We start from the raw sequence: 18,075 nt of genomic DNA, 5'->3' as shown, positions 1-18,075 counted from the left end.
CCCCGTCTGATTGACGCGAGGCAGTCGTTGAGCGACAGTCCGTTAGACCAATAAAAGGTGAACATGATCCGAGGAGCCGTCATCGGCCGGGACGGTTGACTTCATACTATCCAATCATAACAGGGGTCGCGACGGGAGGCGCGCTTCCAGGGCAGACATCCCGCCCCCGGGGGGAGGGTGTTGTCGGAATGTTGCACGTTCCAGTCCCGAGGAGGGGGGGTGTTGTCGGGGGGCGTGATCCCACCCCAGAGGGGGGGAGAGGGGGTTGTTGGATGGGAGAGAGAGGGCGCATTCCCACCCGGCGGGGAGGAATGTTGTCGAAGGGGAGGGCACGTTCCCGCCCAATCGGTCAGCCCCTGCGCCCAGTCATGGTGGACCCCGTGGCTTTTGTCAGGGAGGCCCCGCCATTTTCGGAATTGTGGGGGAGGGGACGACTCACTCACTCAGCGGCGCTGCTTAGTGACCGAGAGCTGGGCCCATTGCACACACACACACACACAGTAAACTATCGCCGGTACAAGTAGCGCTATCTCAGGAAGGGGGTCAAACCACAACAACCACACCCCCAACACACGGGAGTCCGGACTTTAAACCTGCACTCGGCAGCTCAAAATCCACCCCCCATCCTTTCCCACCCACACACACACCCGAAATGAGACAGCAGAGCCCCAGGCGGTGTGCTCGGGAAAGACTCGAGGTTTTATTCCAGGCCTAGTTGGCGAAATCCTCTAATTTAAAAAAATCAAAAAGCTAAACAGAACAAGTCAGACATTACAAGGGAAGAGGGAGAGAGCTCACTAGAGAAAAGCGGGGAGAAGGCAGCACTGTTCAGACACGATTATTGAGAGTAAAACCGGTGAGTTTTTCTGTTTATAATCGGGTTACCAAGCAGTTTTCATGGTTTTATTGGTGCTGTTGCTGGTGGTGGTGTTTACATGATGAACACTGCGCGCATTTACAGAAATACAACCCGAGATCACTCCAAACCGATCCCCCAACATACGTGGATATTCCAACATAGGAATACATCAGTAATTGTCAAATTTCTGTGGAGTTTACCCTTTCGTGTCCGTTCTCCATCTCACAGCCATTTCTTTCATCGCAATAGCATGAGGAGAGTCCGAGAGGGTCCAGGCCCATGGGCAGCTCTAACTCGGGGGAAGCATGCATGTCGATGCTAGGTTTTCTGAACCAAGCATTCCCTCTCTCAAATCATATGCATCCTACTCAGTCACAACGTGGCAATCGAATGATACGTTATATATAGCATTAATGTGATATGATGTATTATATATAATGTATATTTAATATATTAAAGTAGTTTTTTAAATAGATTACAAAGAAACATACAGCCAGTTACTTTCCAAAGGTGTGGATGATCTGAATGAGAGAAAATGTTTTAGTTGTGAGGCCAAGGAGGTACTACAATGCAGTAGTTAGGATGTGGTATCCAATTTTTAGTCTTAGTGGTGCGTTGGTGGGAGTGGAGAATTGTGAATATGGTTATTTCCATTTTTAGATTTTTATAAAAAAATTCTCAGAATGTAGGTTAAAGATTTGTTTTGTGGTGGGGGAGGTGAAATTATGAAACTATTTCTAAAGATAATGAATAGCAAGAGTAAAATTTAATTTATTCCTATTTTTATGAAAGTTATAACATAAGAAAACATGTTCTCGTTTGGGCCGCATGGTCCAGGGAGGAAACGTGTTGTCATAAATGGTTATTGGTCTTTGCAATTATCTGTCGATTGCAAGTTGGAGTAGAGGCTCTAGATTCCTTGGGGTGGGGGTAGATGGGTTTCCTTTTGACACAGAAAGGTGGAAGAAAATTACGAAAGCAGATTAGGGTAAGGATAAAATAATCAAATGCATACTTGGGATTTGAAAATGGTCCTTGTGTTGTAAATGCTTTGGTTTTGCAAGTGAGAAGATGGGAGATATGCGCAACAAGCCAAAAGCCTAAATTGTAATGTAACTAAATGGCCCAATCGTGTCCTTTTGTGTCTTTCCAGGAATAAAAGTAAGATTCCTTCCACATTTGATGTGTTTGTGTGTCCTGTGAAATGTACTAAACATCTGACCCAGAACGTTTAAACTGCAGTAGTTCAGACATGAAACTAAGACGCTGTGTTCTTATTTAAGCATACATTAATCTGCTCTGTTCATGTGAGGTTAGATCTAGGAATTAATAAGCCATCATTTGACGTTTTAAGACGATACAAAGTTAAGTTGTAAAATGTAAATAATCTAAAATATACAATTGTAAAAGCTAAAACCTCAGTTGACGTGGTGAAGATCCCCACCCCTCCCCCTTATACAGTACCTGCTATGGAACTGAGTCTTAAATCGCTGTGAACGTGCAACTCCAGTTCCCTGCGTTACAGGGAAGCCCTTTCCTAAAAATCTTGACTACCAGAACGAAAAACCTGATTTCTCATATTGACTTCAAACTGAACCTTACATCTTGCTACAAACATAGATCTGGAAGGTTGAATCTTAAGCTGCGTGATAAACTTCAAAGTCTCTTTCTTCCAGTGAAAAGATATCCTGAATTCATAAACCTAAACTCTGACCCAGATATTTACCCTTAAATCTGCAAAGAGGTAACTTATGCTGTGGGTGTGTGTGTGTATGTGAGAGAGTGGGGGAGGGGAATGGGTTTGTAGACTGCTCTCAGTGTTTGTTGGTTTTTGTCTGAAGGGTTTTTAAGGTTGCTCTTCGAATGGTTATTTGAAAATATTGGATTTTCATATCGACATTTTAGAAATTGTTTTATTAGTTAATCGAAGGTAAGATCAAAGTGATTTAACGTGGATAATTTGTTAATTGTGTATTTTACCATGCAGAAGTAATATTTTCCTGATCTACAAAAGAGGTTAATAGTATTTTTGACTTTTTATGAATCAGCTTTTAAAGCTGGATCTGTTTTGCTGCTTTATTTAGATCACTTAATTCCTATTAGCGTGTAAAAAAAGGTTTAAAATCGATTATTAGCACCCTGTGGTGCAATCACCGAATATCAAAAAAGTGAGTTTAATACTGGTTATTATGTGCCCCTTTTAATGACGGGGCGTGATCCTACTCCACACGGGATCAAGCCTTTCTAAGATCGGCGTCAGCGGAAATCGAGTCTGAGGCTTTGAAGTTATGGTAAGGCCGGTACGTCTGGGAGGCTGGGATTGTACTTCAGGGGCCTCAGTCCAAATGGTTGGCGATGAAGAGTCGATGCAACATTTTACTGGTCTTCTGTTTCCGTGGATAGGAAAGGTAAAAGTATTTTTATATTCATTTGAAATAGAGGTCAGTGCAGATTTCTCCCATATTGTATTCTGTTTTCTTTAATGAAAATGGGGGAGGGGTAGAACAACCATGTCCTCCTTACTAAAAATATAAACGTGGTAGTTTACTTTCAGTAATATTTCCCCCGTTTGTGGTGGACCTTTCATCATCTTATAATGTGGTTTTGATATTTAAAGTTGATCATGCTGTCACTAATTAGGAATTTCCATAAGAAATCGAGCTGAAAATTCCTGTACAAGAGCCAGGATGGGGGAAGGGTAGTGATGCTAAATCCAGTTTCACACAGTCCTATTTGATTCAGCACTGCATTTGTACAAATCCCAAGGTTTAAATATTGTTGTTAAAGTTTTTTTTATTTAGTCGGTGTAAGGTATAAATGAAGGGAAACTTTAAAAATGCAGATTATAATAGAATAAATGATCTATTTGCATTCAGTTCAGTGGGATACAGTTTTGCAGCTTTTCAAGGCCAGTTATGATTTTAATACAGCAGTTTGCTATTGGGAGCAAATGTTGATTACAATTTATTTTAACAAAACACGTGCAAATTGTTTCGGTGATTTATTTCTTGCTCTATTTACTGACTTAGAATAATGTATTTGATTTGGGGATCAATGTTGCACATTTATCTTAAAATTATACTGCCTGATCCATTAATTGAAGATGCTATGAAACCCAGATGAATATTTCCTTGCTTGGTCATGTCTGCTTTACGACATGTCTTGTCACAAAATGAAACCGTTTGGGATCTAAATTAGTGATTCACACATCACCTTAGTGACCACATTCTAAAACCATAGATTTACAAACGTAAGCTTTTAAAATGGCGATGAGTGGCTTTATTTGTGCTACATTTCTTTTTTGGGGGAGGTGGGGGACGACGACGTATGAAATAGTCCAAGACAGACTAAACAGTGAATGGCTTTGTGGTCGGGGACGGTCAGTCTCCTTGTTCCTACTTTTAAAGATTGTGTGTTGTAGTTGGGGGAGGGGAGAGTGTAAAATGCTACTTCACTGAAATACTATCGTGAACGGGATGCATTTATAAAATCACAGGATTGAAATTGCGGCAGAGACGTGATTTTTCTAGTTGTACATTTTAAAGATACCCTTTTCGGGATTAGGAGATTAATTTGAATGTAATACGTAAAATATTTCGAAACTCTGCCAGGTCACGTCCCTTTTGTGGATTGTGTGTATGGACTGTGAATGCTAGGTACAGTACGTGTGACGTGTCAATATACAATGTTATGTATTTAAAGGAAATATTACAAAGTAAGTAGCTGTATCGAAGTCCAGTTCGTACCTTTAGTGAAATTTGATCTCGCTCTAAATTAAGAATATTAATGAATAGGCAGATTGGTCGCGCTGCGCAGATCTGACTGGAGACGTGTGTACATTTTGGTATTTCTGTTTCGCGTAATCTTTCAAATAAATTAGTTACAATCTTGCAAATTCTTGGATTAACAGTTTCGAATTAGCAAAACGTATTTCAATGGAGTGATGCACGATGCGATGAAACGAGCGCTGTGTTTGTTTGGGCTTTGTGGAGCCTAGTAGTGCAATGGAGTTTAGGAAATGGCTTCATCCATTATTAAGATCAGAGGATGCGAGCAGATTCATTAATCACAAGATAAATAAACTCGATTTTGTAACCGGACATGATAGACAGAAAACAAAGATTGTAAATTCTCATTTTTTGAGTTAGGAGAAACTTTTACAATGGAGACCAGTACATAACACACTTTGTAAAATAATGAATCTCTAGAATCCCTGTCGGAGGCAGCTCGATTCAAGCCTGGGACTAGAGTATCTGATTTCGCAGCGTGGTTTACCTTTACGGCGCAGCGACAGAAAATAGATCAAAATTATTTGCGGCGATGTTTAAAACAAATCAGTGCTGTTTTAGAGTGAATAGCACTGGTTTAAGATCCGGAAGACCCGTTATTAAATTAGATCCGGGAGATTCTGTTGGTTTGACCTAAGTTATGGTGAGTTTGCAAAGGCTTCATCTCAAGCTAAATAAAAAAGGGGAAAGCTGGTGATTTCATAATGTAATTTAGGGCGCAGAACCACTTGGCCAGTGGTGAAAATGGCTGCTGTTGCTTGTGGTCTCGCTGCCTGGGTGGTTCCTCTGCCCTGTAGCTGGCCATTACCATATAAGAGCGTTGTCACGTCCTCTGCGTGCAGCTCCTGGGAATATTTACCTAGTTCCGTTGTGTGGTCCTGTATAACCACTTTTTGGAATGGGCGCTATTTTTTTCAAAAAACAACTGCATGAATAGTTTAAATGCTGTAAAACGCCATTATAAAATAAATTGTTAACCAGTTTTAGTAACCAGGAAGTGGAAATTTCCTACCCACTCCCAAGTAATTTAATTTGATTATAAATACTAATTGGAGCTGTGAGCTGTAGAATTAGAGATTTTATACCGCACATTCGCGTAGTGAAAACAGTATCCTGTCCAGTTTCATTCAGAGATGATGCCTCCGATACTTTTTGTCAAGCAGGAAATGTGGGGGACAAACAGATGGAAGTGGAATTTACTGAAACTATACCGCATTGATGTACGCCACAGATGGCGCTTAATTGCTTTTAGTAGTAATGAAATTGCTGCAAACGGATAATTAGCACTGTGGAGTTGTTTCAATTGGTGGTATTTCCGACTGACTGCAAACTATTGTGGCTAAAGTGTGGGTTCGTATCATTTTATACTTGTGAAGTAAGGTTTAAGCAACAGGACCACACTCACTATTCATCCAACTCTGAGGCAAAGCAGCCATTTTCCCCAACTTTACCTCTGTTTCCGACACAAACGAGCCTCACGGGCATCTTGTACACGATCTCCATTGTAAACTATCCCCTAATCTCAGACCAAGGTTGTTCTAAAACCACTTAACTTCCTACAATAATTTCCGGTGATAAGGGTTTTTAAACAATTAAAAAAGTGATAATGGCAGGTAAATGAAGAACCGCCCTTTAAAAAGATAATGGAAAGGTTCCCGATAAGAACCAACTGGACCGTCACTTGGGCGCTCCGAGTTGAATAAATCACTTCAGATTTTAGAAAGTTTAATCATTTTGGGACAAGGACGTTTAGAAGATTGCACTGTAACGTTGATTCAAATTTCAGTCCCTTTCCTCGGCCTCCTGGTGTAGGAATTTGTAGTGCAATCTGCAAATTAAGCCCTTTGTCCCTATTCCTGGGGTTGGAGTGATTCCAACACACGAACTTTCCCCATTTCTCAGTGATTGGCGGCGCGGTTTTCGATGGGTCAGATTGAATTTGTGAAATGTTGCGAAGTGTAAGACAAGACGAGCGCTCCTTTACATGTTGGGTTTCAAAAGATACTTCTGTGGGAATCCAAAGACGAAAACCCCCCACCCCCGAAAAAAAAGCTTCAAACATATACAATAGGGAAATATATACAATAGGGAAATATATACAATAGGGAAATATATACAATAGGGAAATATATACAATAGGGAAATATATACGATTAGGAAACCCGAGCTGAGAATTCGCAGCGAAACATGGGCTCCGGGGATTGAATACCGGAAGTGGTGGCAAGAAACGTTGGAAGGTCTGAAGATCACGTATTTCGAGTACTAATCGCAACAAATCTCACTTTCCGCGAATTTTTGCTCACAAGATCCACAAAAACCTTAATTCCGCTCGCAGCACGTTTTCATATGAAATATTTATAATTGTACCAGCCTCTTCCCGCATTCGGGAATTGTGAGATAAATGCTCCCTCCCCCGTCACGAGTTTATCTTTTATTCACCATCGATATCCACTTCCAGCTCTAATAACTAGTTTATTGTTTTTTCTAAAAATAAATTAATAGGCAATTCCTGTAGGTTATAGAAATAAAACTGACAAAAGAGGGAGATGGGGTAGTTCTGGGTCTTGATTTTTTTTAAACCAAACTAAAATCAAATTGTGGCACTTCCTTACTTAACTCCAGCGACTTTCCTGTATTATTTTTAACTACGATCGAGCACTGGGGTGGGGGTGGGGAGAGGGCGCTTTGAGAAACCGTGAAGTAGCGACGCCATTTTCTCGCCCCACAGCAATGCCTATTTGGCAGAGCTGCTGTACTGTACTCACACAACGACAGAGAGAGAGACGCACAGAACAGCAAGAAACGGCGCTGCCGTTAACAACACTGTGAAATGGATGTTAGAGAGAAGAGGTGGGGTGGGGGTCGCTGTGGCTTTGACGCTGTGGCTGTAACCTCATATCGAAGTCGGGGAGAGGAATGCAGGGCGTGCGATTGCAAAAGCAGCAGCTCTGCTTGGAGTTGGATTAATGTGCTCGAAGAGATTGCATCATCTCCGCTCCCACTGGGGCTCTAAACCTCTTCCAGCTGTAAAGCAGCCAAAAATAAACCAATTATGAAACAGCGCAAACAGAGCCAGACGGCTGGTTCTATTGTAGCATTTCTTGCAGCGTGTAAAAAAATATAAAGATGGTGCAGTAACTGTCTTTTTCTAGGTTCATTGCAAACCTTAATCATCTATTAAGGTTCGGGATCTTTGAACTAATTGTGGGGGGAAAAATACCTTGTTGGATTTTACAAAGTGTAACATGATTGTAGGTAACTAATTAAAGATGTACTACCCCAACGTGCTAATCTGTGATTCTTTATGGTATTTACCAAGATAGCTAATAGCATGAAAGAACCCAGTAAAAAATTTAAAGTAAAACGCAACTCCTATCTCCCTATCCTCCCCCACGATGACACCATTCCCGAGCATAACGCACAGCAGGTGATGAGCTCTCAAGTTTCCGCCAATGCCTGTATAACTGGCTGTCGAGGGATGTGGGTTGGATTAAATTACCCGCTTTTACATTTTGAGATTTGTTTCCCCCTTTGTGTTAAACTCTATTTGCGAATTTCAATCAGTTTTTTTAATTTTAAAAAAAGCAAGAATTCTGGTTGCTTTTCCAAGTGATTGAGCCTCTGCAGATAGCAATAACTTTTCGGATGTTTGTATTTGGTGGTTATTTCACAATAACTCATGTTGTAAGTTGTGACTGTTTTGCTTCAAATTCACCCTTTGTATGTTGATTCACAAAATACTGTGGTTGCTATTTTACACTTGACTTTCCTTATGATCCTGTGTGTTGCTTTGTTATTCGGTAGGTTGAGAAGCTGTGCCCACCTTAAAAGATGAGCCAAGACTTATGAAGCTCCTCAGTTCAACCAATATTTTTATTAAATTATTTGTATTGGTTGGTCAGAAGAATATTTAGCATGAACCCCCAACTAAGCCAGTAGTTAGACTACCTGTGATGAGAAAAGTGGGAGAATTGTTAGAATTAGTTGATCTCTGACCATACAACCTAACATGTATGTCTTAAGAAACAATAAACAATTACATTTATGATACAGTTTTACATTTATATAGTGCCTTTCTCATCGGGAGGATGTCCCAAAGTGCTTAAACATTCAACTTTAGCACAAAATAAATGACAATTTAAATCTGTCACATTTTTGACTTCCCTTTTCAAGTGAAGTGTTCTGGGGACTGTTATTCACCAAATGCAGTCTAGAGGATTACTAACATTCCAATCCACATGGGAAGAGTTTTTTTTCTAGTTAGATGGAGTTAGAGGTACCCTGCAAGGAAGCCAGATGTCGCCTAATAAATTTTACCCTGTTGGTGCAGTAGTTCAGAACAGTGAGACTTGGGAGAATTCTATATGCAAACAAATGGGTGGTCAGAGGTTTCCCAATTAAGCAAACTAGCAAAAACTGCAATTGACTTTGTGTATAGACAAGGGCAGATTTATTAATGTAGACAACACAGTCCTGGAAAGAGTTCAATATGTAGATTTGTGCGAACGTTCGGTTGTTGGGATTCTGTGCTTTTTCCGATTAGTTCATTCTGTTTGGGTATACAGTAGTTGTAGCAGTTCTTGTATTTCTAGCATAAAATAAGAACGTCTGACATTATTAGCAAGACTTGTGCTTATTCTTCTAGTTTTACAGAGGACTGGTCACATCTTCAAGTGATGTAGGTGAAGTGCAATGCATGAAAAGGTTTGAATGGTCTGGGTGGCTTTGTATTGCGTACAAGAACAGGGATTGGACTTCACTGTAGTGTGCTTAAATGGCTACAGTGCTTATCACTGTGTAGTAATAGGCACTGAAGTAGCTGACAGTGACTAATATACTTTGAGGATTCCTACTCTGTTGCCAGTTTTTCCAGTGATTTTTATCATTTGTTTTCCCCAAAATAGTTTGAGCTGTACCCTAACTGGAGGGATCTTGTAGCATCATAGGAAGAGAGATTGGATATTGTTGCGTGAATTTGACAGAATTCCAGCAAGATGCACTATTGCTCCCGTGCTCCTTTTAAGCATGATTTTTTTGTTAAATATTAGGAACATAAATGATTCATTATATGCCAGAATTGTAAGAATTTAATGTTGATTATTTATATGGGAGTTTTATCTATTTCAACTCTCAGGATGGTGATGATTTTCACTTGTTATCTGTGAATATTGAATTTAACTGCAGGTTTTTTTCATTTTAATAATAATAATCCTTGATATAGCGCTTTTCACGTCTTCTCGACATCTCAAAGCGCTTCATAGAATAGACTGTAAAGTGAATTGACTGTATTTGTGGGCGAAACGCCCATAAATTTTGAGAGTATTCTTTAATACTTCACCCGTTCATATTTTCTCACCTCTTTTTTGAAGGCACAAACTTGCGCTGGGTAATGGTTGTCTTGTGCATTAAGAACTGCTATGTTTGCCTGAAAAAAACAGTCACTACACTTGGCAACAATCACTGTAAAGCACTTTGAGATGTACTGATGCGATGAAAAATGAGAGAATGCTTGTGATGTAAATATTTTCAATGAATTAGGTGCTAGATATATTGCAAAGTTGGAGGCCTCTCCCAGTGGTGCATTCCTTATAAAGAGTGTTTATGAACATTTGTAATCGATGTGACCATATCCTAGTTTCATTAGCATTCACTTTGCCAAAGTTATCTTATTAGCTCAGCTGCTGAAATAGTCAGACAATCAAATGGGGCTTAATTTTAGAAGATATATTCATTTGATATTAAGCCTAAATATTTTACTTTGTGGAAAGAATCAATGCTTCATAGAATATTACAACAACAACTTGCACTTATATAGCGCCTTCCACGCAAGGTAGCATCTCAGAGCACTTAACATTGACACTGAGCCTGGGGAAGGTGACCATAAGCATGGTTGCAAAGGGATGGTTTTCAGGTGGGACTTGAAAAAGGGGAGAGAGGGGCAAGACAGAGGGATTGAGGGAAAGTGTTCTAGAGTTTCGAGGTGTAGTGGCTGAATGTGCAACCTCCAATGGTGGAGTGGAGGGCGTGACGGACAAGCAGGAAGTTGGTGCCAGTTGAGCGGAGGCACTAGGTGGGGGATTGGGGCTTGAGGAGGTCGGAGAAGTAGGGAGGTGCTAGGGAGTGAATATATTTGAACACGAATCTGAGGATCTTGAAGTTGATCTGTTCGGTGGTGGGGAGCTAGTGGAGCATGGCTAGAGCTGGTGAGATGGGGGTACGGAGTTTGGTCCAGGTAAATGTGGGGGCAGCAGAGTTCTGAATGAGCTAGATTTTTTTAAATAGTGGAACTGGGGAGACCGGTGAGGAATGTGTTTGAGTAATCTAAGCGGGAGGTGACAAACTCATGCAAGAGCGTTTCGGCTGCATTTGGGGGAAGGTATGGTCGGAAGCGGGCAATATGGTGGAGTTGGCATAAGGCGGTCTTGGTCAGGGACCGGATGTAAGGAAGGATGGACAGCTGGAGTTCGAACTGGACACCTAGATTGCGCACTGGTTCGGTGAGTCTGAGGGAGACCCCAGGGAAGCTGAGGAGTTTAGATCCGTAGGAGTGAAGACGTTGATGGGAGTTTGCATTCATCCAGGCCCTGATCCAGACAAGCTGATAGAACATCGGTGAACCTGGAGTCGATACTGGAGGAAGCAAAGTAGATTTGTGTGTCATCTGCATACATGTGGAAGTTTACCCCGTGTCTGCGGATGACAAAGCCAAGGAGGTAACCGGGTGGGAGGGGAAACCATTTGCCGAGATAAAGTGGAGGCTGTTGGTTAAATAGGCCTCAAACCATGCAGATGTGGTCCCACTAAGGTGGATGAGGGAGAAGAGGCGGTGGAGGAGGATGGTGTGGTCCACTATGTTGAACTCGGAAGAGAGATCCAGAAAGACGAGGGGGCAGAGGGAGCCTTGGTCACAGATAGAGAGGACATAATTTGTGACTTTGACAGCGCTGTCTCTGGGCTGTGGGCAGGGGGTAAGCCAGACTGCAGGGGCTCGTGGAGGGAGAGGTATGACCAAGGTTGACCTGCAATCAATAGGTTCCAGACTTTGGTAAGGAAGGTTAGGTTGGAAATGGGACGATAGAATGAGAAGTTAGAGGGATCGAGGGTGGGTTTTTTGAGGAGTTGTGTGATAACGGTGGGTTTCAGGGGGGGGGTGGAACAGCCCAAGGAGAGAGACTGGTTGACCTTGTCAGCCAGCAGGGGGGAGAGGAGGGGGAGTTGAGTGACCAGCCATGTGCGGGGGGTGGGGAGGTGTTGGGAAAACGATGCAGCCAAGGACCTCTTTGCACTTGGTGTTTGATGTGAAGATAGAAGGAGCTTGAGGGGGTGCATAGAAGAGGTGATGGATGGTGGAAAACGGTAGCTTTGGGTTGTTTGTGGCCTCCAGGATGACTTTCGAGTAAAAGTCAGTTTTGACCTGGGAAAGGGAGAGATGGTAGGTGCAGAGGTGCTTGAGCCACAGATGGCGGTGAATCGTGAGGTTGGATATCTGCCATCTGCGCTCGAGCATCCAGGTTTGGATTTTGAGTGAGCAGAGATGACTATTGTATTTAGGGGGAGCAGGTATACTTAGAAACAGCCATGGATTTCAGGGGAGCCAGGGAATTGAAGGTTGTGCAGAGATGGTCATTCAGCAGCTTGATGGTATGTGGAGATTAGAGAAGTTGGATCGCTGTGGGTGAAGAGCCAGAGAGAGAGGTGTTCTGAGGAAGAGATGGCATTTGTGAGGGACTCAGGAGGAAGCTTTTTCCAGGGGTGGAAGAAGATCGTGGAGGGCTTTGAAGAGGGGAAGGGAATGTGGGTGTAGAGGGGGATGAGGAAGTGGTCTGAGATGGTCTTGTCCGTGATGGACAGGTTGGAAATGTCAAGACCATGTGTGATAACGAGGTCGAAGAGATGGCCATGGTTATGGATCGGTGAGATGATGTGGAAGGTGAGGTTTAAAGAGGAGAAGAGGCCAGTGAAATCCGAAGAGGTGGTGCAAGGGGAGGTTTAAATCACCCATTATGAGCAGGTGTTCAGTACAGAGGGACGTGAATGAGAGGAGAGCACAGAAGGGGGCCATTCGGCCCATCGTGCCTGTACTGGCTCTTTGGAAGAGCCACCTAATCAGCCCCACTCCCCTGTTCTCTCTCCATATCCTTGCAAAGTTTTCCTTTTTAAGTATCTATCTAATTCCCTTTTGAAAGTTGTTTTTGAATCTGTTTCCACCACCATTTCAGACAGTGCATTCCAGACTGTAACAACTCACTTAAAAAAAAATCTCACCTCCTCTCTGATTCTTTTGCCAATTATCTTAAATCTATGTGCCCTGTTTACTGAACCTCCTGCCAGTGGAAACAGTTTCTGCCTATCTGCTCTATCAAAACCCCTCATAATTTTGAACACCTCTATTAAATCTCGCCATAACCTTCTCTGCTCTAAGGAGAACAATTCCAACTTCTCTAATCTCCACATATCTAAAGTCCCTCAACCCTGGTACCATTATGGTAAATCTCCTTTGCACTCTCTCCAAGGCCTTGATATCCGAAACGCAGCAGCCAGTTGCGCACAGCAGTGTCCCACAAACAGTCGTGGATTGAAAATGACCAATTTATTGTTTTGTTTTGGAGGGATTATTATTTGGTGTGTGGAGTAAAGAAACTTGCCCAAGGTTTCACCCGCCTGGAATTTTTGGAGTCCTGTAGCTCAGTGGTTAGAGCACTCGCCTTGCAACCTGGGTTCAATTCCCGGCAGGGCGAAACCTTGGGCAAGTTTCCTTACACCACATGCCTAATAATAATCATCCCTACAAAACAATAATAAGTTGGTCATTTTCAATCCACGACTGTTTGTGGGACACTGCTGTGCGCAATTGGCTGCTGCGTTTCGCCCACAAATATACAGTCAATTCACTTCACAGTATATTCTGTGAAACGCTTTGAGATGTCTAGAAGACGTGAAAAGCGCTATACCAAATGCAAGGATTATTATTATTATCCTTCCTAAAGTGTGGTGCTCAGAAGTGGACACAGTACACCAGCTGAGGCCTAACCAGTGACTTATGAAGGGATAGCAGAACCTCCTTGCTTTTGTACTGTATGTCTCTATTTATAAAGCCAAGGATCCCATTATCAGTAAAATGTGGACACAAGTGAAGGCTGTTGATTAAGAATGAGTGTAAAAAAGTTGAATTTTCCTCTGGCAATGAATATCTTCTGCTGTTTCATTTTTTTAGGCCACACGGCCTGATTGGGGGAGGATAGGATGCGCACCCTACTTCTTTTGTTTCCACCTCCTTCCGTATTTTGGGAGTCACATACCCTTGTAGCCGAGCAGGCAAAATCAGAGATCCCCCAGACTCCTGGGTAATGCTTAGCCATCTGTTAGTCTTTTGTGTACCCCCCTCCTACAATTTTCTCTACTTCTGAGAGTGCACCAGCAATGTGTCAAGCAATGTGCATCAGTTCAGGAACTCAAGAATTGAGGTGGGGGCTTGAACCACATTTTCCTGCTGCTTGTTGCTGTTCACCTTGAATCATTTTGTTAGGAATACCATTAGAATATTGTAGCTAGTGATTGCCTTCTAGACTTTAAATTCCATATCCAAGCAGAAATGTACTTTTTTTTTCAAGTGTCGTGCTTGCTTCTTTCAGTGTGGAAGCCTAGCAGTGACCCATCAAGAATATACATCCTTCCTCTCCAGTGTTCTTGAGCTGTGTGCTAGGAGGTGAATGAGTGTGGGGAAGTATCCGCTGCCTGGATACTCACCTGCACAAAAGTCCTTACCCCCATCACACCAGTCCTTGCTCGGCTCCCACTGGCTCCCAATCACCAAACGGATCGATTTCAAGATCCTCTCACTCGTGTTCAAATTACTTCACTCCCTCTCACCTCCCTACCTATCCGACCTGCTTACCCCCACTCCATCACCTGCTGCCCCTGCTCGCCTGGTTCCAACCTCTTATTTGTCCCTCATGCCCTCCGTTCCACCATGGGTTTTCGTGCCTTCAGCCACTACACCCCAGAACTCTGAAACTCTCCCTTAAGCCCACCACCGTGCTCCCTCCTCTCCACCTTCAAATCCTGCCTAAAGAGCTTCCTTTTTTTATTTTGCTTATGGTCATGTCCCTTTGTCCTCTCATCCTGGCTTGTTGTCAGACTCTGCCACTGTGAAGTGCTCTGGGACGTTACCCAAAGGGCAGCCTATAAATGCAAGTTGTTGTTGAGTGTGGCCTAGTTTCTGGAGGGAGGGGCAAGCAGGGACAGAGAGCACTTTCAATGACTGTCTGCCTCGACTCATTGCATCCACCTGGTACTAAAATGGATTATAGAAAGTAAATGTTGACTAATCTTTCGATACTCATTTTCGGTTCAGTTTTACTTTGAGTAGTGAACACAGTGAAATCGGTGTTTTAATTACCTGTGGGGGAGATAATATCTGCTTCAACATAGCCTGAAGTCATTCATGGTCAGAAAAATGTGGGTTACATTGTGTTTCCAGTACAAAGGAAGTTTCTTTTTTTCGAAAAAACAAGATTAGTACAAATGCTAGTTTTCGCTAAACAAATTCAGATAACTTTGAGAAGTGCATAGTATTGGGTCAGCCTTTAGGTTAGAAGGTTGGGGTTTAATTCCCGCGTAGGGGATCTAGAGTACTGCATTGTCGGAGGTTCCATCCTTCAGATGAAACATTAAACTGAGGTTTCATCATCCTGTTCAGGTGGATGGTTAACAAAAGTAGCACTATTTAAAAGAGAAGGAAGTTTTTTTTGATATCCTAGCCAAGTTTCTCCAGTTAAATTGGTCATTCACTTCATGACTATTTGTGCGATATTATTATGCCACTAGATTTAAGGAAAATTACTGAAGTATTCTGAGATGTTTTGATGTGATTTATGCCTTCTGCACCAATAAATGCAACTTATGTATGCAAAAAACAAGGATTTAAAGCTATACACACCTGATTGGTAGGCAGTGTTAAGCAGCTGCTGCTGAAAATCTGTACTTCCAACTGGTGGGAAGGTTAATTGTTAGGAATGTGTGTGTTTGAGCTTGCTCTCACGCATTACATGCAAGTTGTGCTGCTCACCAAGATACTCACAAAGAGTTCCTGGCACATGCTATCCACCTTGTGAGGGCTCAACCCTGTGTGTATTGGATGTCAAATGAACAGCTAAGGATATAAGATGTATACAAATGGTTCTGAACTCTTAGGTTCCTTCAGTTCATTTGTGAAGTCCAGGGCAAAGCAGTGAGGTGGATTTGAGAGGATGTAGCAGGAGTGAGCAAGGGGTCATGTTGCTGAGGCACTTGGAGTGGAGTCATTTTCATGACTGGAACATCTATTTGCCAATGTCCCTCACATGAGGACCTGGATTAAGCAGCTCGTGTTGAGTAAACCTGGATTGCAGCATTAAATTTGGAGCTCTGGAACCTCAAGATAGTTGGCATGTCACACATCCTGTAAATGTCAACCCTCCATACTGAAGACTGTTGAGTAGCTGATGAAGAAACTCTGGGTAATGCTTTCCAGCATTTAAAGCCTCAGAGTCTTGAGTTTGTGAATCTACATTAATATATGTAAGACTTGGTTAATACGCAGAGAGATAAGTACTGTCTGGCAAACTGCTTAGCAATGGAACGTTAGGAGCGAGTCAACCCTTGGTGGGTCATGCGGTTTCTAAGCCAGACCAGATAGTTGTGCAGACTCCAGGGCACTGCTGATGATAGACCAGCTTGCCTCAAGAGGTTTTATTTGATTAAACTCCAGCAGTATGCTAGCACACTCGCCAGCACACTCTGGGCTCCCCAAGCCTTGGCTCTTGCCAATCTACACCTGATACTCTAGAATTAGGATGCTTCCCTTCAGGAGAGAGTGTGCATTGCATTCCAAGCACAGGGACATTTCCACAGTGTGTCAGCCTGGCTCAGTGGGTAGCACTCTCGCTTGAGTCAGAAGGTTCTGGGTTCAAATCCCATGCCGGAACATGAACTCACATACTCATATCTGACACTCCCATGCAGTGCTGTGGGTGTGTTGCATTGTCGGAGGTGCTGTCTTTCAGATGAGATGTTAAACTGGTCTCAATGCTACTGAGTAACTTAACAGGATGGGGGGTAAAAATCATTAAGGTTCACTGCTGTTCACTGTTCAGGTGGATGTTTAAGATCCCATGGGACTATTCGAAGCAAGAGAAGTGTCCTGGTGTTCTGGCCAATAATTCTCCAAATAAAATTGTTCACTTGTTTCATGGCTGTTTGGGGGACATTGCTGTGTGCAATTGTTCTGCTGCATTTGCCTACGAATACGTAGTCGCTTCATTTCATAGTAAATCCCGTGAAGTGCTTTGGGATGTCCTTCCAATAACATAAGGTGGTATATCAAATGAAATGATTTATTTGTGTGCCTTTAGAGCATACATATATGGATCTCTGTCCGGTTTGGATACCCATAAGGGTATTGATGGGTAGCTTAGGAAAAGAGGGCCAAGGATGGAGTCCTTGGATATTCCGCAAGTGACCAGGTGGGGGCGGATGGAGAATCCATTTGCTGAGATGAAATAGAGGTTAAGTAGGGCTCGAACCATACAAGTGTGGACCCACTAAGGTGAATGACAGAGGAGAGGCAGTGGAGGAGGATGAAGGGTTGACTGTCGAACGTGGCAGAAAGATCCAGGAGGACATGGAAGCAGAGGGAGCCCTGGTCACAGAGAGAGGATGTCGATTGTGACTGACCAGCGCTGTCTCTCTGCTGTGGGCAGGATGAAAACCAGACTGCAAGGGCTCGACGAGGGAGGGGTATGACCGAAGTTGACCTGCAACAATGCCTTCCTTTGACAAGGAAGAGCAGTTTGGAAATGGGACGGTAGCATGAGAGGTTAGAGGTATTGAGGGCGGGTTTTTTGAGGTGTGTGATAACAGTGGTTATAAGGGGGAGTGGATCAGAGCCTGAGGAGAAAGACTACTTAGGGCACTGAGGTCAATTAACGCACCCTTCTTGGCTGAGATCAGTGCTGAGGATGTGTGTACACGTGTGTCAGGGTGTGGGGACACAACAAATCTGGTGAGTTAGGATGAAAAGCCAGGGGAATTGTGTGCATCTTTAATTAAACTTGTTAATATTATGCTTATTTAGAGTGAACATTGTGTTTCATTGTTTTGGTACTAAGCATACTGGCCTCAAGCTGATGGGTATTAATTTCAATGTCTGCAATGGGTATGGAGTCTTGATAAAAGTTTAAATTACACTGATTTTTTTTGTGCATTATCTGTGTGTTATCCCTGATTAATCAATTGTTGATGTTTGAGACAGGAGTGATTCCTTATGAAATACAAGTATGATTGTACTGCCATCAGTGTTTGAGATATTAAATGTGCTGATTGGTATATTTTTAATTGAACATTATTTATTTGTGCGTGAGGTGAGTCTTTTCCTTAGGGAAGCAATTA

The 18,075-nt window shown here is 42.6% G+C and overlaps 1 protein-coding gene across 4 annotated transcripts in view; it reads left to right on the top strand.

Annotated features, from left to right (window-relative positions):
- Positions 1-423: 423 nt before the first annotated feature.
- setd5 (SET domain containing 5) overlaps positions 424-18,075 on the top strand; it is a 125,088-nt gene continuing 107,436 nt past the window's right edge. For 3 of the 4 annotated variants that reach the window (XM_007890251.2, XM_007890250.2, XM_007890249.2), the window contains exon 1: positions 424-856. The gene's annotated coding sequence lies outside the window, so the exon portion shown is untranslated. Of the gene's footprint in view, positions 857-2,587; positions 2,790-3,098; positions 3,268-18,075 lie in introns of those variants that run through there. The other variant, XM_042339671.1, reaches the window with a different exon arrangement.

The sequence above is a fragment of the Callorhinchus milii genome, unplaced genomic scaffold (assembly GCF_018977255.1).
Source record: "Callorhinchus milii isolate IMCB2004 unplaced genomic scaffold, IMCB_Cmil_1.0 Scaffold12, whole genome shotgun sequence".
In the NCBI taxonomy this organism is placed as follows: Eukaryota; Metazoa; Chordata; class Chondrichthyes; order Chimaeriformes; family Callorhinchidae; genus Callorhinchus; species Callorhinchus milii.
This window is presented reverse-complemented; position numbering and strand designations above follow the sequence as displayed.